Source organism: Globicephala melas, chromosome 8, assembly GCF_963455315.2.
Source record: "Globicephala melas chromosome 8, mGloMel1.2, whole genome shotgun sequence".
Lineage (NCBI taxonomy): Eukaryota > Metazoa > Chordata > Mammalia > Artiodactyla > Delphinidae > Globicephala > Globicephala melas.
Window position 1 is genome coordinate 14,998,180 of NC_083321.1, and position 14,997 is coordinate 15,013,176.

The following is a 14,997-nucleotide window of genomic DNA, read 5'->3' on the forward strand; positions in this document are numbered from 1 at the left end:
TTTTAAAAAAAAGCTTTCCGGGCTTCCCTGGTGGCGCAGTGGTTGAGAGTCCGCCTGCCGATGCAGGGGACACGGGTTCGTGCCCCAGTCTGGGAAGATCCCACATGCCACGGAGTGGCTGGGCCCGTGAGCCACGGCCGCTGGGCCTGCGCGTCCGGAGCCCGTGCTCTGCGACGGGAGAGGCCACAACAGTGAGAGGCCCGCGTACCGCAAAAAACAAAAAATAAAAACAAAAAAAGCCTTCCCAGACAAAAGCCCTCCCATCACAGCCCAGGGGTCTCCGTCAAGCTTGCTCATGCCCTTGACACAGCAAAAAGTTCTGATCACACCTACTGAATATATTTATTCATTTATAAATAATAATCATGCATTACTGTACTAATGTATTATGAATATTATCAAACAGGCACAAAAATATAAAGTTAAGTTCAATTAAGTCAGATTAAAATAATATTTTTAAATGTTTTAATAAGTGTGAATGATTTTATGCCATCATCGCTAAGATCGCAAACCAAAACTCTATACTTAGAGTGAGGCTCATTACTAATAATAGTGGATATAAATTCTTATTGCAAATTGTCTTCTCACTCATATATGGACTTTGGGGACCACTTTCTCTTTAGACCCAGCTGGATTATCACAGTGTTTGCTTCTCTGGTGGCTGTCGGAGCAGATGCCAGGGAGTGAATTCGAGTGCGTGCATTATGTTCAGAGTTTCTTCCTTTTTCGTCCCTCTTTTTCCTGCTTTCTTTTTAAGTCTTCTGTCCACTTGGCGAAAAATCACTTGAAGGGTATTCTTATCTAGAAATCTGCTGAACTGGTCTCACCTGAAGAGAAAAGTTCTTCAAAATGCTGACAGCAAAGGAAAAGGCCGGCTGACAGCCCAATCTTCCATGCAGTAATGTTTGACATAAAGACCAAATATGGACATCAGTGTCAATCTAGAAATAGTGGGAAAACTGAATTCTTTTCCTTTTTTCTTGGATGAAATAGAAATAACAATTTTTAATATTCCTTTCGCCTCAGAGAATTACCTTGCACACCTCCTGGGGTGTTTGCACCCCACTTTGGAGACCTCTGCGTCAGGCTCCGCACCGCCCCCCTCGCTCCCTAACCATCTCTGTTGCACACAGGAGCTGGCGGAGCTTACGAATATGTGGGTTTGATCAAGTCACTGCCCCTTCCTTGCACCTTATGGGCCTTCCATGGGTCTTGGGGACAAAGTAAAACTTCTTATAAGATCTGGCTGCTTCTCCCATTTCCCCTGCATTACCGCCTCCCCCATCCTGTCTCATTCTGCCTCTGCCACGAAGGCTTCCTGGGGCCCCTTGGTACAGTCACCCATCTCCACCTAAGATGACATGTGGCTGGCTCCCCCTCACCCTTCAGGTCTCAGTTCTAAGGTCACCTCTCGAAGAGGCCAGGGTCAGCCCCTCATCTAAAGATTATTCATCTCCCCTCCCTTCCACCATTATTCTCTGTCTCCGTGTTCCTTCATAACCTTTAAAGCATCAATCACACATTGTCACTATGTCAATCTGTTTGTGGACTCTGCTGTCTCTTCTACCAGATGACAAGCTTGGGGGCCACCGGGGAGCCCCCATGTCCACCTTTTTCACTACTATGAGCTCAGAGCCCAGCATGGTCCCTGGTGTATGGTAGGTGCTCGCTAAGCAAATGAGCAATGAAATGAATGAATATGTCTGGGTGAAACTACAAGTGTTTTCTTCGATCGGGCTTGTATCCTGGCCACCACTAGAAGCTCCACGACATGGGGAACCGGCTTCCCCCTCCCCGGCCTCAGGCCTCTCCAGCCTCCCTTACACCGGGGAGGCCAGATGTACCTGTACCCATCCATGGTGCTCAAAGAAAGCCTGGAGTGGTGTTCCAGGGCCAGAAGAGGCTATGAAGAGTGAGGTGTCCACTCCCCTCCTTTGAGGGCCGAGAAGCCAGAGTATCAGAGAGGGGTAGGGTTGAACCTAAAGACACACAGCAAGGGCAGAACAGAGAGCGCCGCCCGGAGCTCAGGTGAAGAGATAGTAGGAGTTTTCTTGGCTCCGGGGACTGAGGCAACCGGGAGACGTGTAGCTGTTGAGGGCAGGGGTGCCATCGCCTGGGCTGGGCCCCTGCATGGGGCAGGGGCTGAGGCCTGGCTTCGCCCTCTCTGGGTGCTGGAGTTTGTGCTCACAGGACCCTCCTGAGGCCCTCGTGGGGTGTGCCCGCAGCCTGGTCAGAGAAGCACAGATGAGGCTCAGAGACGGGTCTAAGCTCACACAGGCGGTACATAGTGGAGTCTGGACCACACCTGGGTCTGTCCATGCCCGAGGTGACGCCCCTCTCCCTCCCCGACCGCAGCCCCTCTTTGTGAGCCCGCGTTAGGAGGCTTTAGCAGAGCTGGATCGCCCTGTGATTCGCTTGTCCTCAGCACACAGGGAGGGACAGTTGTGGGCCTCACCTGGGTGTTGGCAGGCGCAGCTCCTCCCTGGGCACCGACCCCAGCTTCTCCCGCTCAGCGCTTGCCTCTGAAAAGAAATGAAATCTGACCCTATGGGAAAGCTTAGAGAGAAAGCAGGAAAAACATCTCTCTTTTCAAGAAACAGACCCAAAGGGACCCTGTTTCACCAGTTTCCTTGACAGTCTCTGGTGAAGTGAAGCTCTTTAATATGTTTTTAAAGAAAACTGAAGCCCAGGAGAATGACTGGGGTGGGACGTGGTGGGGACCATTTCTAAACATCTTCCCCTTTTGGGGTCTCAGCTACTTCTTTACCATGAAGGGGTCAGCCTTCATCACCCAAAGCCAACAGCACGGGCCTCCCATTTCAGAAGTTTAGGCTCAGAGGATGGGCTGGAAGGTTCCCCAAAAGTGGGGACTTGATTTGGGTCTTGAAGGATTTGCAGCAGAAAAAATGTTCGAGTGGTCACACAGGTGGGCAGGCCAGGGCCAGGTCTGGGGAGGCAGCCTGGGTCTGACTGCAGGGTAGGGAGGAGGGAGGGGGGAGGAGGGAGGGGGAGGGGAGGGAGGGGAGGGGAGGGGGGAGGGGGAGGCTGTCGGTAGGGAAGGGGGAGGTATGATAGGAAGATCCTCAAACCGGGAATCAGGACACCTGGGTTCCACTCCCAGCTCTGCCGCTGACTTGCTGGGTGATGTGGAGTGGGGTCTCTGCCCCTTCCCAGGCCTCAGTTTCCCAGTCAGCAAAACCGGTGGGAGAGGTTTAGACTGAGTGAACCCCAAGCTGGCCTGGGCCAGGTGTGGCTCTGATAGCCACGCCCCCTCCCCACTGGGCGCCCTCCTGCCTATCTTTAGCTGAGGCCGCAGGTGTCACACGACTTCCCAGGTCTCTCCCGGTGGCGGCTTGCTGTCGGGCCCCACTAATCCCCCTTAAACCCACATCTTCCTGGCTGCTGTCGCCACGAGTGGCCTTCGGGAGCCTCCGCTCCCTGGAAGAGAGGACTCTGTGACTTGGCAGGGCTGAGGGGGGCAGGCCAGAGGCCTCCAGGCCATCTGTTCTTCAGGCTGGGTCCCAACACAGAGGCCATTCAGCGCTCTCTGCCTGTGTCTCTCCACCTCCCCGGGCCCAGGCCTGAGCAGATGGCCGGCTGCCACCCCACCCCGGAGGCTGGGGAGCCTTGAGGCCCAGCTGGAAGCCGGGGGCGGTGAGGTCTGCCCTCTTCTTACAGAAGTGGTCGTCGCCCGATGCCAGGTCCTGGGCCCCTACCTCACTGGGCCTCTGTTGCCAGGCCTGGCGCCCTCCTCACCACCCCCTGCCCAGCCAGCCCCACCTCTAAGCATTCAGAGAAGCACCATGAGGGTGAGGCCACACCCTCAGACACCACCCAGGCCCGTCCCCTGGGGCCACAAAGAAGGCACCAGCCACCTGCCTGAGGCCACAAGTTCCTCAAAATTTAAGCCAAGACCGAACCCGGGTGAGCCTCACCGCCTCACAGCTGTGGTCCTCAGTCTGCCTGGGCCTCAGGTTGACTTGGGGTGGGGGGCGGTGGTTAGATTCTGACTCAGAAGTTCTAGGGAGGGCCCTGTGAATCTGCATTCTTGATAAACTTCCCAGGCAATTCCCAGAAGGCCTCACAGGTGCTGCCATCCTGGTTGTCTCCCCTGTTTATTTCTAGCCTGAAGGGCAGTTAAAGTTCTGTGATGTAGGCAAGTCGTTATTCCCATTTCACAGGTGAAGAAATTGAGGCCCCAAAAAGGCACACAATTTCACAAAGTAAATTTCACACAGTAAGGTCCTTCCAGAGCCAGGCCTGGTACTGAATACTTCTGCCTCCTTAGTTAATGGGTTTTGGACAACAGTCCCCTGCCATCTCCCCAGGGGAGAGTAGGAATGGCCCTGAGATACTCCCACCACTTCTTCCCTCTACCCACTTATAACACTTAAAGCCCGAAGTCCTGGAAAGATGATGGTGTCTCCCTCGATCCCCAGTGCAACCCTAAATAAAAACAACACTAAACTCTAAAATAGCTGTAAGGAAATCCCATGATGACAATAGTACTTTGCATTTTTTAAAAATTTAAATTCTTTAAAAACACCTCCCCTCATTTGATGGCCCACTTCTGTGGTGCCCGGAGCAATATCCTCCCTTCCTAAGAGATGACTCACTGTCCCAGGTGCCCTTTCCAATGTGGGAGTCTGGGCGAGGGGCCAGTCGGCCGCTGAGAGCTGCCCTCTCATCCCTGAGCCTGGTCCCTCCCCACCTCCCCCAGTTCCACCCAATCTCCTCCCCCCAGAGCTGGAATGAACTCACCAGGGAAGCCTGGCATCTATCTCAGATGGGCCCTGGCAAGGCAGAGTCTCATTGATGAGGACTTGAAATGTATGCCTCTCATATCCTTGACCATCAGGCTTCTCTTCCTGTGGGGCTTTGAGAGAAAGGCCAGGCTCCCTCCTCACCCCTCTGTGGAAAGGGCTCTTCCCTTTAGAGAGGGGAGAGAAGGGCAGTCCTGCCAGGGGTGAGGCCCAGAAGCTGCCCTCTCTCCGCTTGGGACCACTGGCGTTAGCTGGTACCGGAGTATGGAGAAGCCAGGAGGGACCTCAGGCTCTATGAACCTTACTAAACTAAAACGGGACCTATATTCTAATCTTACCTTATAGGATTATCCAAAGATGAAAGGAAATAGTACACACAGACCCACACACAGATGCACAGAAGGCATGTAGCACAGAGCCTGACTCGCGGTAAGTATTCAACACACTGTCCTTATTGTCGCTATGAACTAGAGTGACATCAGAAGAAAGAACACTGTAACAGGAGTCAAGGAACCTGCTTTCTAACTGGGGCTATGCCACTAATGGGTAGGTGGTTTTTAGCAATTCCCACAGCCTCCCTGGGCCTCAGTTTGCCCATCTGTAAAATGAGAGTGTGGGGCCAGAAAAGGTCTCTAGTCCCTTCCAGGGCCGACTCTCCCTCACTCCACCACTTTCCATAGCTCCCATTTGTCCTTCCCAGCTTAGTTAAATGTCACCATTTCTAAGAAGCCTTTCCCAAGAGCCCTAAGCTATGTGCCTTTCCAGGCCCCGCCCCCCAGCACTGCATTCCTCTCACTGGCCCTGTGTAGGGAGACTATGTCCCTCCCATGATGATTCCCACAGCAGCTGTGTGTGCCACCTTGACCTCTGATTTGCAGCCCCAGGGAGAGTCATGGGATTGTTATTTCCCCTGGGCCGGTATTAGTCCTTCCACTTTATAGGTGAAGACACTGAGTCCTGGGTATTAAACAACCCAAGCGGCGCAACTCAGGGAGCCTGGGAGTCCCAGAGCCTCAGCCTGCTTTTCTGTAGTGACTCAGGGCTTTGGCAATCATTACAGCAGCGATTACTCCTTAAATTGGGTACTTTTCACTGTTGACGCCACTGCTGCCAAGGGGGACTTCTTTTTTTTTTTCTTTTCAGTTTGCATTCACCAGGCGGGGGAGGAGGGTTGAGTGTGAAGCAAAGCAGAAGGGGAAAGAAAAAGAGATGGGGTGGGAAAGCTGGACAGAGCAGAGAGGCCAGGGTGACTGTGGGCTGCCCTGGACCCCTGGTGAGGGTGAGGGAAAGTAGGAGAGGGGCTGCGGGGTGGCGACAGCCGGTATGGGGTGTAATTCAGAGGGTAGCTGCACCCACTGGATGTTCTCATCTGGCTCCCTGGACTCCAGGGATTAAAGCCTGGGCCGGGGCAGCTGGGTGTGTATAGGAGAGGGGCAGCCGAGACCACCCCTGCTCTCACAGTCTCCCCTCATACCCCCCCCACACACTCCCTGCACTCCTCAGACACCCACCACGTGCTGGCACTGTGCTAGGCACACAGGTACAGCAGTAAACAGACACAGTCCGGCCTGGAAGTAGCTCTCAGCCGGCCACAGGCACTCAGAACCTAGGTCTCAAATCCACCAGTGCCTTAAGAGAGCTGCTGTGGTTGGCTTGGGGGTCTTTGGGAACCCAGACTTGGGCTAGAGTATGGGAGGTGCAGGTGAGAGGTCAGGAAGGAATTTCCAGAGGAAATTCTAAGAGAAGCATGAGCAAGAGCCAGCAGATGAAGACTGGGGCGTGGTGGGGGAAGAGCATCCCAGCAGAGGGAACAGCACATGAGACGGATCCAGACACAGGACACAGCAAAGCACAGGAGGGCAACTGAGAGTAGTATCTACTCAGATGTCTATCTCCTCCATCAAATTACAAGCTTCTCTAATGCAAAAATCACTCGTTTTATGTATGTATATTCCTATATTCATTTTAGCTGGAACAATATAAGTTCATTTAAAATCTTGCAAAATGAAGTGGTAGGTCTATGACGGTCTTTACCCTTGGGCTGCTGGGTACCGCTGCACAGACTGTGCACTGCAACACTCCCTCCACAGTAGGATTAATACCCATTGGTTCTGCTCTGCATTGTCATTTATTAGTAAATATTCTCAATACGCTTATTAATTTCCCTCTCTCTCTCTCTTATAGAATAAGGTGCTGGGAATACAATGGTGAGTGAGACAAATGACGTTTCTATCCTCAAAGAGGGTATATTCTAGAGGAGGCAGATAAAAGAAACAGATACATTTTTAAATGGAAAGATAATCTTAGATGGTGACACATGCTATAAGTGTAGTGAACAGGGGAAGCAGTTAGGTGATAGGGGTCAGCTGTGATTTGGTGGCTGGGAAGACTCTCCGAGGTGACCTATCAGATGACACCAGTGGTAACAGAGAGAGAGGCAGCCATGGGAAGGCTTGATGGGAACAGCATTCCATGTAGAGGGAATGGCATGTGCCAAGGGCCCAAAGTGGAAACAAGTTCAGTGGATACAAGAACTAGGAAGGTGGTGGGGGAATTCCCTGGCAGTCCAGTGGTTAGGACTCAGCGCTTTCACTGGGCCTGCTGCGGGCCCAGGTTCAATCCCTAGTCAGGGAACTAAGATCTCGTAAGCTGCACAGTGTGGCCAAAAAAAAAAAAGAACTAGGCAGGCGGAAGCAGTGTGGGTGGAGCAAAGGGAATGAGAGGAGGGCAGAGGATGCAGGGCCACCCTGGCTACAGTGATGAGTCCGGATTTTACTTGACGCAGCAGGGAAAACCACGTTTCCTAATCTCTGGTCAACTTTTTCAAAGCTCTCTTGGACTGCTGAGTGGAGAGAGAGTTGGAGGATGCAAAGCTAAGAGCTGGGGGACCAGTTAGGAGCAGTCCCAGTGAGAGCTGATCTTGCCTTGGGTTAGGGTTGGGTAGCACGTTAGGGTAGGTGCTGGTAGCTGAGTTGAACTCGTACTGCTCTCAGTATGAATAACAACAATAATAAGATGATTCATGAGCAAAGCACTTTTACAGCCACTTTTCTCACCTTGTGTCATGGACAGGGCGCTAGTAATAGGCCCATTTTCAGCTATGTAAACTGAGGGCTCAGAGAGGTGAAGAGTCCTGTTGAAGTTCTCATGACCTGGAGGGGACCCACAGGAACTCTCTCATTGCCTCAAGATCCCCACTGACACCTACTCTCCCTGTAGGCCTGGCTGGGGTCAGATGTCCTTCCCTGCCCCAGGACTGTGGGAGCAGCCAGGCGGAGTGGTCTTCTGTTTACTGCCTTGGGCTGAAAATACATTTTAGCAATTGGCAAAACACACAAGCTGCAGCTCAACATGCTTAGATTGGTAAATGCACACTGTGCCCTTCTCTTAATATAAGGATATAAAACAATAATTTATTCATACTCAGAAACCAGAACACTTCCTTCTGCCAAGGTCCTCCTGCAACCCCTTCCTTCAGCCCCGCACCCACAGAGGGGCTCCCGGAATGGCCCGGGCAAGCAGTGGGCAAAGGGAGCTCTGTCCTGGGAGTTAGAGTGGAGGGGCACACTTTACTGAGCACCTACTGTATGCTGGTCCTTAACTATTTCTCATCCAATTGTCAAAATAATCCTGTAAAAGGGAGATTAGAAAACAGGAGACTTAGAGACTAGGAGCGTTATTTATCTACACAGTGGAGATGATAACATGGATAGAGTCCATGAAGTTGCCCAGCATATAGTAAGTGCTCAATAAGCACTAACTAGCTTCATGAGACTAAGGTTGCCATTGTCCCTCTTTGCTAATGGGAAAACAGAGGTGCAGGGATGCTACAAATTTGCCCAGGGTCACATGGATGGGAGTTGGCAGTGCCAGAGCCAGGGCTGTAGACTTCTGAAGCCAGGGTCTGAAGACTGTCACCAAGCATTCAATCCATCTCAGGGTTGTACCCTCCACCTCAAATTCACCCAGTTCTGGGAGAGGCCGGCTGTGTGCCAGCCTGAGGGTGGCTGTGTGAAGATGTCAGCCACAGAGCCGCCATCCCAGGGATGTGGCTTAATGGGGGCAGACAGATTACAGAGCAGTGTGTCAGGTGCAGTCACCAGGTGCTCCCAGGGCTGGAAGAGACAGCCTTGAAGGCTTCCTGGTACCTGAGTGATGCAGGGGGCGGTGTGCTGGGAAGGACCTCTCAAAAGTGAGACTGCCTGGAGGATGGAAGGAGGGCATTCCTGGCAGAAGGCCCAGCCCCGGCCAAAGGCCAGGAGGGCTGAAGCACTGGAGTGTTTGGGAGTAAGGCAAGGTCGGTTCCTGGGGGTCTGGGCGTGGTCAGGAGTGTGGAGCAGGGCGTGGCGTGCTGATCCCCACTCACCCAAACAGCCACCGTGTGCCCTTGGCGCCAACTGCTCGAGGAACACCAGCCTCCCAGCTGCAGCGCTGCTTGTGTCGAACCCCTTCCTCAGGCCCCGGATGGGGAGATCCACCCTATCCCCAGCATCTCCGCACTTGAACCCTAAATGGGGTACCAGAGGCCACAACTGATCCGCGGTGGTTATAAAGACCCCTTGTGGGGTACCAGGGGAAAACGGTGGGTTTTGGAGCTGACAGATTTGCGGCCTGGAATTCTTGGTGCGTGAAGCCAGCCCTCTCTGGCCCTCAGATCCCCATCTATAAAATGGGCCACGTCGCAGATGTTTGATATGCAAGCACGGGTCTTGCACCCACAGGTTGCCCAGCCTGTTGTTTGTTCTCTCTCTACCCCAACTCCGAGTGAGGGTGGGGAAGGACGGACGGGCGGCGGTGAGTGGGGCTGGGGAGGCCCTGGCTCAGCCTCCGGGGGCCAGGGGGACTGGGGGGATCTGCCTCTGCGGGACCCCTCCTCCGGAGCGGAGGGCTGTACCCAGCCACGCAGGGGTTAACCTGCCTCCCAGCCGCAGGCTCGGGCGTGGGAGGAGACGAGCGCCGGGTGAGGACTCCGCTGCAGGCGCTCCTTCCACCCGCGCCCCGCCCAGAGCCCTGGCGCCCCGGAGCGTAGCCTCCCCGCCGGCAGAGCCCCCCGCCCTCCAAGTACGGGCGGCGGCCGCGGGCGCCCTGAGCCTCGGGCACGCGCAACCCTCCGCTCCTCCTCGGAGCAATTACATAATGATGCCTCCCGTGCGGTGCGCCTTTGTTTCTGCGATCCGCCTCGGCCGCGCCCCGCGAGTATTAATAAACCGATCACTCAGCACGCCAGGCTGGGCTTTATTTGTGTTGATTTGGGTAGGGACACCTCCGAAAGAATAATAAACACGGCCTGCCGCCTCCCGTGGGAAACAGGGCAGCGGGCTCCCCACCTCTCCCACCCCAGTCCCAGCCCCTCTAGTCAGAGTCCCTTCCCCTCCTCACCTTGGTCAGCAGTCTGGTCTCAAGAAGGAAAAAAGAAGAAAAAAAAATTCAGAACGAAAAACTTGGGGTTCCAGGTCCACCTCTTCCACTTCCCTGGTAGGTGATATCTGGCAAAGAGAGACTCGTTCCTCTTACCTGAAAAATGGGCCGAATAATACCAAAGTGTCAGTTTAGATGAGAAAATCTAGGAATTTAGTTTGCTTTGCAGACTCTAAAGCAGTGGTTCTCAAACACTCTAGCTCGACTCAGAATCACCGGGAGGGCTGGTTGCAACGCAAATTGCGGCCCGGCAACTCTATCCCTTCAGAGTTTCTGATTCTGTGTTGTCTGAGGCGGGACCAGGTATTTGCTTTTTTTTTTTTTTTTAACATCTTTATTGGAGTATAATTGCTTTACAATGGTGTGTTAGTTTCTGCTTCATAACAAAGTGAATCAGTTATGCATATACATATGTTCCCATATCTCTTCCCTCTTGCGTCTCCCTCCCTATCCCAGCCCTCTAGGTGGTCACAAAGCACCGAGCTGATCTCCCTGTGCTATGCGGCTGCTTCCCACTAGCTATCTATTTCCTGCAAACCTGCTTTGAGAACCACTGCTCAAAAGCCATTTATAAATTACCCTTATAAATGTAAAGGTGATACCCTTGCCCCAAACTTGGATGACTACACTGGGGACAGGGCAGGCCAAGGAGGACCAGCCATCCCTGCCCAGGTCAGCAGCACAGCCAGAGCCGTCTGGGGCACTGGGCCTGGGCTTCCAATCCTGAGCTCACTGATCTCTGGGTTGTGGCCTTGAGCAAGTTATGTAACTCAGTGGGCCTCAGTTTCCTCATCTGTAAAATGGAGCTAATAATGGTACCAACATCATGAGATTTGTTAAGGTTAATACATGTAAGGCACCTAGACCAGGGCCTGGCACATGGTAAGGGCTCAGGAAGCTGTCTATTGAGAAGATGATAGCGCTGTCTAGGGTGTGGTACCCAAGGGGCCTAGCATCCCCTTGGGCAGGAGGCAGGTGAGGTGCTGCTCACGGCCCTAGCTGGCTACCCAAGGCCCAAGGTCCTGACCTCGCAGCCTAGAGTGGCTGCTCTATACTATCACTGTAAAGGGGTTTGGGGGGGCCTCCCAAGCTGAAGATCCACTCCCTGCTGTTCCCCCCCCCCCATAGCAATTCTTTTTGGTCAGGCAGGGCTCAGCACTTTCAGAGAGCCTGAGGCTCTTATCTGACTTGCAGCGGTGTGAGCTGTGCCCACAAGGGAAAGTCCACACTCTGTTCTGAGTTTTGGAAGCTGCCTCTCTCACACCAGCACCGAGCAACAGGTGTCCTGGGCCCCCAGACAGTGACCCCACCGCCCCAAGCCAGCTGGTGGAGGCTGGCTTTCCCAAAGGCAGTCACATGCACCTCCCTGTACCGCCACTCACCGCCACTGTCGCCTGTTCATTCATTCATTGGGTCAGTGAACATTAATTGAGCACTTACTGTGAGCCAGGCTCTGAGCTCAGGACTTACAGGTTGTGCCTCACTTAATCCTCCAAGTCCCCTGTGTCTCAGCATGATTTTTCTCTCTCCATTTGACAGATGAAGAAACTGAGACTCAGAGAGGCTGAGTAACTCGACTAAGGCCACAGATCTAATAAGCAGAATTAGGGCCTTGACCCTAGATCCAGGTTGGTCTAATTCCCAAGTTCTGCTCTCACCTGCCCCCTTGAGCTCTCCCCCGTGGAAGCAGAAAAGGGCTGGCTGTGGTCCTCTGGTCCCAGAGCTGAGTTGTCACGTCTTTCCCTGCTTCCACCCGCATCCTAATGGGTTGTCTGTCCCACAGGTGAGGAGCTGCTTGACATTCTGCGGTCCTGGAGCAGCAACAGCAGTGGTGGGGATGATTCATAGGTGGGAGGGGGGTGGCGGAGGGAAGGAGGCCTGGACAGTGTCCCTGGCGTGGAGGCAGGGGCCGGGCAGTGTGGGGGAGGCCTGTCTCAGGGTCCCTGAGCTCCCAGCAGCTTCTCCCAGTCCCCAAAGCTGTACTCAGCCTGGGCCCACTGGAATTGGAGCAGAAAGACCCAGAGGTCTTCTTACCAGACAGGCTCACAGGGAAGGAAGATGCTCTAGAGGAAGTGAGGGGAACCAGCATAGAGAAGTGGCAGGAGTTATGAAAGCCCAGCTCCTCTGCTTCACGCTGTGTGCTGGGACAGTGGCTCTTTCGGCCTGGGCCAAAAGGATGCTCCTTATGGCAGTTTCCACCACCTCCTGGCTTGACAGATTTCACCCCAGAGCTGCTTTCCCAGTTTACCAAGCACTGGCACCTGCGAGGCCCTCTCCCTCCCTCCTTCTTCTGGGCTTCCTACGAATAATGTCAGCAACAGTTGTCTACTATGTGCCTTCTCTTTGCTAACAGCTTAACATGCATCCTCTCTCTTAAACTCCCAATAACCTCTAGGAGATAGGCTCTCCTATTATTCCCATTTTACAGACCAGGAAGCTGAGGCTTAGAGAAATGAAATCACTGGCCCATCCCTAGGATTTGAACCCAAGTCTGTCAGCTCCAAAACCCCTGGGCTCAACCACCACAGGCTTCTGACAACATCTTTTTCCTCTACACGCGCCGCCAGCCCCAGGGAGGGGTCCCTGGTAAGACCTATCCCCTGTCCCTAGCCCCAAAGACTAGGCCAAACCCTCACTCCCCCCAGCCTCTCTCCTTATCTCTTGGGTGCCAACACTAGTCCCACTGCTGGCATCTTTGAAATCTAATTGCCTCTGCATTCTTCCCCAGGGAGTCACAATCCACAAGTGGTTTCTAGCCACAGACACGGGCATTCCCTGTGCCCACTCCACCTTCCAACACCCACCTGCACGGGCACACACACAGACACACAGCCACAAAGGAGGTGCTGCCGCCCCTGCTGGCTGGAACCTGAGCAGATGGAGGCCCAGCTGCTCCCAGGCTCCTGTGGGAGGCAGGAGGGGAGTGACCCTCGCCCAGCCACGGGTCTGGGCTCCACCTCCACCCCACCCCCACCCTCCTGGGGCTTTGAGGGAAACATTTCACAATAATGAGAATCATAATAATCATGATAATAATAGGAATCAGCATTTCCAGTCTGCAAACGCTTTGCATCTCATCACCTCACGTGACTCTCACAAGCCCGTTCTTCAGGAGCAGCAGAGGGTGCCACAGCTGGTTAGGAGCAGAGCCAGGGTCCTAACCCCCTTCTCTCGCCCTCTCAGTTAATGTTCCCTGTCCTGCACTGTAAGTAATGATGACACCTCATGGCCACCACGTGTCAAGCACCTATTCTTGCCTAGATTTGGGGAGCACTTTACAAATGGCAGTTTTTATCCTCTTTACATTATGTCCAATGTAGAGATGAGGTGACTCAGAAATGTTAACGGCAGAATGGCAGTCTAAGGAATGTTCTGAAGTAGAGGCACATCACTTTAGAAAATCATATAGGAAGGAAGAGAACAGAGCTTTTAATGGGCTCCTTAGGGAAAGTGGACGCCAGGGGTAATGGAGAATGTCTCTTCCTTCTCCTCCGGCCCCCCAAGCACTTTGGCTGTTACTGCGAGTTGTTTCCATTGCTGGGCTTGACTATCTGTGTGTGCATCTGTCTCCCAGGAGCTATAAGCTCTTCAAGGACAGGGACTGGGGCCCCAACAGCCAGCACCTCGCCTGGCGCACGGGAAGGGCCCAGTCAACATTGCCTCCTTCGTGAAGGATGATGGGACAGCTTGTGCTCACACCCTCCCATCTGATGGGCTTGGGAGACAAGAACACAGGATCAAGTCATCCAGCGCTCAAGGTTTATCCACATCAAACACCACCTAAGGCATGAACTCCTCCTGTAGCACCCTCATCAACTCTTCCTTGGCTTCTGCTTGCATGCTGCTAGTGACAGGGTGCTCACTACTACTAAAGCAGCCCCTTCTGTGTTGGAGATCTCGGAGCGATGGTTATAAAGTCCCTCCGTCTATTGATAAAAGTCAGGCTCTCAGGTATATCCAATAGTCACACCTAGGGGAGCATTAGTTGTGTCTCCTAGTCAGGGGGGCAATCAGGGGTAACACTGCACACAAGTGAGGCTGGTGCCTGCCCTTCAGCAACCCAGCGCCCAGAATGCTGGGGAGGCAGAAGGAGTAACAAATGAATTCATCATCCCTGCTTGAGCCAGCTCTGTTAAGGCAGTGGGTTGAGACTCTAAATTGTCACAAAGAGTACTATCAAGCCCTGAGACTTCAGTCAGGTGGATTTGGGGTCTGTGCTTCACCCAACAAAGCTAGGAACAAGCCTGATCTGCAGTCATATTCATTCACTCATTCATTCATTGTTGGCCGTCACTGGCTGGGAGCAGGGATGGTGGCACTGTGGGCCACAGCACTGCCTCCGGATCAGAGTTGTTACCTTGGTAATCAGACAGCTAACCGTCACCGGGTGCTTACTATGAGCCAGGCACTTCCTGTTTACTTCTGTGTGAAGGGCATAGCCTCTCCTGCCCAGTCACAGCTTCGGGGAGGGCAATGGGAGCCTGCCTGGCACGCCAGCCCTGAGCACCTGGTACAGTCAGCGCCCAATAAGCGTGAACTGCTGCCATTTAAATCTCCACAACCATAGGTGCTCCTACTATTGGCTGCCCCCAGTTTGCACACCGAGAAAACCAGACACCTAGAGGTTGTTACTTGCCCATGGCCACACAGTGTCCAAAAGGCTGAGCCAGGATTTGGACCTGGGCAGTCTGCTTCCAGAGCCTGCTTGATCAACTCTTAAGGTACGGGTAGAAGCCTGGGGAACCACTCACCTTTCTCTGCCCCCTTTGCTTATCTTGTGAAATGGAGCTTGTCGTCAACCTCGCCTTCCTCTTTC

The 14,997-nt window shown here is 53.4% G+C and overlaps 1 long non-coding RNA gene across 1 annotated transcript; it reads right to left on the reverse strand.

Annotated features, from left to right (window-relative positions):
• Positions 1 to 555: 555 nt before the first annotated feature.
• Positions 556 to 10,245, reverse strand: LOC132597662 (uncharacterized). Its single transcript, XR_009564817.1, has 3 exons — positions 10,143 to 10,245; positions 2,456 to 2,522; positions 556 to 827 (listed from the first exon to the last, which is right to left on the reverse strand). It is a non-coding gene; the product is annotated as an uncharacterized lncRNA (long non-coding RNA).
• Between the last annotated feature and the right edge of the window lie 4,752 nt (positions 10,246 to 14,997).